Source organism: Suricata suricatta, chromosome X (genome assembly GCF_006229205.1).
Source record: "Suricata suricatta isolate VVHF042 chromosome X, meerkat_22Aug2017_6uvM2_HiC, whole genome shotgun sequence".
Lineage (NCBI taxonomy): Eukaryota > Metazoa > Chordata > Mammalia > Carnivora > Herpestidae > Suricata > Suricata suricatta.
In genome coordinates this window covers 95,150,129-95,156,128 of record NC_043717.1, presented here as the reverse complement: position 1 = coordinate 95,156,128, position 6,000 = coordinate 95,150,129, and positions in this window count along the sequence as shown.

The following is a 6,000-nucleotide window of genomic DNA, read 5'->3' as shown; positions in this document are numbered from 1 at the left end:
TAAGTCTAGAACTTCTAGTTGTTCTTGGTGGTGGGCTATGGCACATAATAGGTGCTCAGGAAATATTTGTTGCATCAATGAGTGAAATATAGGAAGAATATATTTTAAACAATTTTTTAAATGTTTATTTATTATTATTATTTTTTAATGTTTTATTTATTTTTGATACAGAGAGAGACAGAGCATGAGAGGGGGAGGGGCAGAGAGAGAAGGAGACACAGAACGGGAAGCAGGCTCCAGGCTCTGAGCTAGCTGTCAGCACAGAGCCTGACGCGTGGCTCGAACCCACGAACGTGAGATCTGACCTGAGCCGAAGCCGGAGGCTTAACCGACTGAGCCACCCAGGCGCTCCGGAAGAATATATTTTAACAGTAAACTCTCCCCGCGATGTGAGGGCTTGAACAAACAACCTTGAGTCAAACGTCACATGCTCTACTGACTGAGCCAGCCAGGCGCCCCAGGAAGAACGTATTTTGAAGGAGTGAAATAATGAGTTTGATTTTGAAGGGGGTGAGTTTGAGGGGTTCTTTGATCATTGAGGCAGAAATGTCTGCTAGATAGTTGAGATTGTGTTTTGAATCATAGAAGAAAGAGAAATCAGGGCTGGGGACATATACTTGGACATTAACAGCATATCGATGGTAATTGAAACTCTGGGAATTGATGAGATCAGTGGGAAATAGTATATATATACTCTTCGGGAGTTCAGGAGACGCATAGTTGGGACTCATCAGCATATAGGCTTAAGTTGGAAGTCATGGGTGTGGATGATATTTTCCAGGCTTTTGCATGTGACACATCTTAAAATGCATTTTGCCAACATCTGGTGATTTGAAAAAAACTGCAAAAGACTTCAAGAATTCTCTTGATTAAGAGAAAGTATGAGTATATGTTGTCATGGTCCAAGATTTTGCAAATAAGATAATGCACTACCAAATGCACGTGTGTGTGCATGCACGCGCACACACACACACAGGGGTGAGGAGGGAATGGAGAGAAGTATTTTTGAATCAAGGGATTAGATTTATGTTATTTTTGATAGCAGTAATTAATAATTTGGTGTGATATTTAAACTGTTTGCAAGTTGTTAATTGTTATTCTTAGCAGTGGGTGGTCTTTCACAACCATTTGTGTTGTGAAAGCCTTGCGTTCATATATCTTATGTACAGACAATGCAACCACTCATAAAACGTCCCTAGCTTCTGAGTTCCACTAACCTGCCTCTGCACAGCACCTCCCCTCCCCCACTAGCTGGGGAGCCGCCTCCCACTCTGAAGAATGAACCTTTAGCCCAGTGTAGCTTTTGGAGCTCCGGTCTCTGTTCCACTGCAGACTGGGCCCTGCTCGCTGCTCTCTGAAACGTGGTTCCAAGCGGATACTAGGCATACTTGTGTAATTGGGCTGATCTTTCCTTAAGTGTCTATGGCGATGTAATGTTTTCTTTGGTTGGAGGGAGAGAGGGTGGCATAATTTTCTGTTTCTCTGGCATGAATAGTTTCTTTAATTTCCCTTTTGCTTAAGAGGTTGCTTCATTGGGGCTTCTACTTTCATTCAATATAAGCGTGAAAGTCCTTGATCTCCGGTTGATTAAAAAAATTTTTTTAATGTGTATTTTTGAGAGAGACCAAGTGCGAGTTGCGGAGGGGCAAAGGGAGGGGGAGACAGCATCTGAAGCAGGCTTCAGGCTCTGAGCTGTCAGCATAGAGCCCGATGTGGGGCTCGAACTTGGGAACTGAGAGATAGTGAGTGACTTGAGCCGAAGTCAGACGCTTAACCAACAGAGCCACCCAGGCACACCCTCCAGTTGATTTTTTTTGAGGCCACTTTCAGGTTGATGGAATACTTTGGAAAGGCCCCAAGGGAAGAGCATGGAAACCACCATTTACTGAGTGCCTACTATGTGCCAGTTGCTTTATGTTTAACCTCATTTAATCTACACAGCAGACCTGAAAGGTAGGTGGCATCATCTCCATTTTACAGATGAAGAAACTGAGGTTTCCTTTCCCCAAGGTTGTGTAGGCGGTGGAGCCAGGATTCGCATCTGGATTTGTCTCACTTGAGAGCTCATGATCTTTCCAGTATGCCCACTAGGTTCTGAGGGGGAGGGAGTATGGTCTGGATATAAAGCCTGGGACCTAACTTCCCACACTCCTATGGCTTTGTGCCATTTTTTTACTCTGGGCTCCTCTCCTGCCCTAGATCTGATTCTGTCTCTGCTTGTTTGCCTTCTCCCTCCCACCCCTTCTTAGACAGCAGCGCTCTGGCCGCATTTGTCCTTTGCCCCTTCTGTTCTCTCTCTGCTCATTCCCACACCCATTCCCAAGACTTTATTATCTTCGTTGTTAGAATGATTCCCATAGCTCTTTCCAGCCTGACCTCTTTCTTGCTGTCCAGTTCAGTATTTCCCAGGCACCCGCCAAAACATCTCCATCCAGAAGTCCTGCCAATGCGTCGCTTTCAACAGAGCCCAAAACTAGTGCATCATTTTCTTTTCCTGTCTGCGCAAACCTGCCTCTCTCCAACATTCTGCATTTCTGACAATAACAACTCTGGTACCCTGACCTGAAACCATGAAATCATCTTGGATTTCTCTCTGTACACATCTCACATCCAAATGAAATGGCTAAGTCCTGCAAGTCTGTTTTCATCGTGTCTGTTGCTCTTACCTTTTTTGGCACGTGTGCCCTCTGTTGAAGCACAAGAAGCTCCTAACTCCTAACTGAAGGACCCTGTAGTTGTCTGCTGTCAAGTTTTTGTTTATGGGCCACCCGACTGTCTGCCTTTCATCGGAGACTGCTCTGTTCCTCTCCACCTTTCAAGGTGGCAGTGCGACCTACCTCCTGCATGGAACCCTGGCATTACTGTACTTCCCCTGTGGCCTTGGTTCTCGCTGGCTCTTCTAATTATTTATATCCTTGACTTCCTACTAGAGGCTTGCTCCTTCAAGTGTGGCCCATGCACCAGTGGCATCAGCATCACCTGAGAGCTTGTAAGAAATGCAGCATCTCGGGCCCCATCCCAGACCTGCTGAATCAGATCTGTATTCTTTTTTATGTTTTTATTTATTATTGAGACAGAGAGAAACAGAGCATGAGTGGGGGAGGGGCAGAGAGAGAGGGAGACACAGAATCCCAAGCAGGCTCCAGGCTCTGAGCTAGCCGTCAGCACAGTGCCCGACGCGGGGCTCGAACCCATGAATGTGAGATCATGACCTGAGCTGAAGTCTGCCGCTTAACCGACTGAGCCCCCCAGGCCATCCCAAGATCTGTATTTTTAAACAAGATTCCCAGGTGATTTGTATGCATGTTAAAGCTTGAGAAGGGCTGCTCCCAAGTGTAAGCTCCTTGAGGGCAAGAACCTTGGAGGACTTAAGGGACGGTTTTGCAAGTAATAGATCAGTGCTCTTTTGACTTTTTGCATTTGTGCTGGCTTCCCCATTCATCCATTCATGTGGCCTCAGAGACCTATACACAAGACATGTATGTGGGGAGGGAGGAAGGGGCAGGAGAAAGAGACAGAGACAGAGAGAGACAGTTCGGAGAGGAGGGGAGGAGAAGGTAGAATGAAGGGGCTGGATTAAGCCTGTATGTTCTCTGCTCAGTGACTGATAATATTGTGACTGCTTTGGAAAACAATCTTTGCTCTCCCAGATGGTTAGGACCTCTGGCTTACTCCTTGGCTTAATTTAATGTGGCCAGAGGTAAATATCTTGGAGACCATTATGCTCTTACCTTAGGGACCTAATGGTTTCCCACTTTTTTTTTTTTTACTGGCTTTCTGGGCTGTACCTTCTCTGGCCATGCCCAGCAGCCACACTGGAATTTTTGAAGCGATTCAGAGAGCCATGGGAGACTGGCCCCAGTGTTTCAAGTAGTCCCTTCTGTTTTCAGAAACTGATTTTCTGCTTTGTTTTCCAACTTCAAAGTTTATTTCTGAAATAAAGGTTTATTTTCCCCCATGGAATTCTGAAGGTTTTCTACAAGTGTTAATTTCTAAAACCTAAGTCATTTCTTGCCTTTGAAACTTCAGTGCTGTGGGTCAATTTAATAACGTTGCCTGAAGGTTCTCTTGGCCTTCAAAAGCTGTCAGATTGCCTTTCTTTGTTCTTTGAGAGAGTAGGGTTGCCTCATTCACGGAGCTTGAAGGACTTGAAACCTGCACTGATGCAATCATTCGGTCTTCGTCCAACCCGCAGAGATACCCAGTTTTATTTTCAAGCTAGGTCCTAGTGGCAATGAGATGTATTGCCAGATAACAATTCTGGGTGGGATTCCCCAAAGCTCATTGCCGTTTATTTCATGGAGTCGTGTTAACAAGTAGCCCAAGATACCAGGACCCCCATAGCTAAGGAGAGCAGTGGATGGTCTGCGCACACCCACCGCTGCCCTGCTGGGACTCAGAACAGCTCCAAACCTACCGCGGGCCCCCCTTCATCCTCTGCCAGACTGCTCCCCCCATCTTCCCTTTTCGCCTTCCTGCCTTCTGCCCTCACACACTCTCTCAACTGGTTATAATTTAGAACAGAAGGTGTTTTATGGTTTGTTATATTTATTGAATGGTTTTGTGTTTCTTGTTCTCTAGAAAAAATGAATGAGTGGAATGTTTTATATTTTCCTACGTGAGTTTTAAGTTGTGGTTCCTTTTACTATGGCTCCTGATCTCCTTGTCTCCTCTCTCTCTCTTCCCCCATCTTCCTCTGCCTCCTCCACATCCGCTTGCTCTCCGTGATTCTGGAGAGAAAACAGCTTTTCCATGTCTGCCTGCATATTTGGTTTGGGTACCTGGTTACTTCTCTCGGGATATTTCGAAATTTGATTCCTTAGTTAGTTTGGAAAGGCAGAGCTCTAAAATATGTGCCGATGAATTTACATTCCACTTTCTAAGAACTCTGAGTATTTAAAAGGATTTTTTTTTTTGGGTGCAGATAGCACAAGGCTAAATATATCTGACTGGAGTATCTCAGATCATTGCTATGTAGTTTACATTCTCTCTCACTTTGTCATAATTCTCAATGAATGCAAATTGCAACTTTGTTCTTAGAAATCTCTTTTCTTCCACTGAACTGCTTTTCCTTTTTCTAAAGCTCGGGGAGCCCTTTCGAAACACTGCTAATGTGGAGTGAAATTGACACGCAAATGTGGCGTGGAATTGACACGCGGCCTGCAGACTAACCACGTGTAGCTGGCTTTTCCCTGATGAAGTTATCACATTTCAGGCCATGATGCCACTTGCAGGACTTTATGGTCCTGGCTTCAAATGTGAATTCAGGTTAAAGAGTGTATTCCGACTGGACTCTTCCCTGGTGTTTTGGCTTTGTCTTTCTGCTTATGGGGGTCTTTTGTTTGGCCTGTATCTATTATCTCTTCCGGGCTTGGCCAAGGCTGTGAGGTTATACACCTACATATAAATATTTAACAAGATAAGTTAGACCAAATGTGCTTGAAGACACCTCAGCCCTCCCACCCCCATCCCTGCCCCTGCCCCTGCACAGTTTTTGTGTAGAGTCACAGATGGTTGCTTTATCTCACATGTTTGGATTTGGAGGACATTCCTTTGCACTTTGCTTGATGGACGCAATGAAATGGAAGCACGTGAGTCTGTCCTGACTACCAAAATGGTAGCACCAAGGAACAGATAACATTAGACTCATCTTCCTATTTTTTTCTGACTGGTTATCCAAACTCCCCTAAGCCAGAGAGTTTTAGGTATGAGATTGTGTGTTTTTAAAGAAAATATTTTGGATAAAGACTAATGTTCTCAAGTCAGGAATAACAATTAGTACCATTCATTAATCAGGACCATGTTTTGACTTTGAGTCCTGGCTAGGAAATATAAACTGTGAAAGTCACACGTATATATGAACCTCAGGCAAATTTATGACTTGTCAGCCTTTTAAGGTTAAATTCTTAACCCCAAATCAGGGCTGGCTTTATATGTGGAGTCCGGCACATTCCTCTGGGCCACTGAACAGCCCCCCTCCCCAGCCTCAGCCCTTTGCTT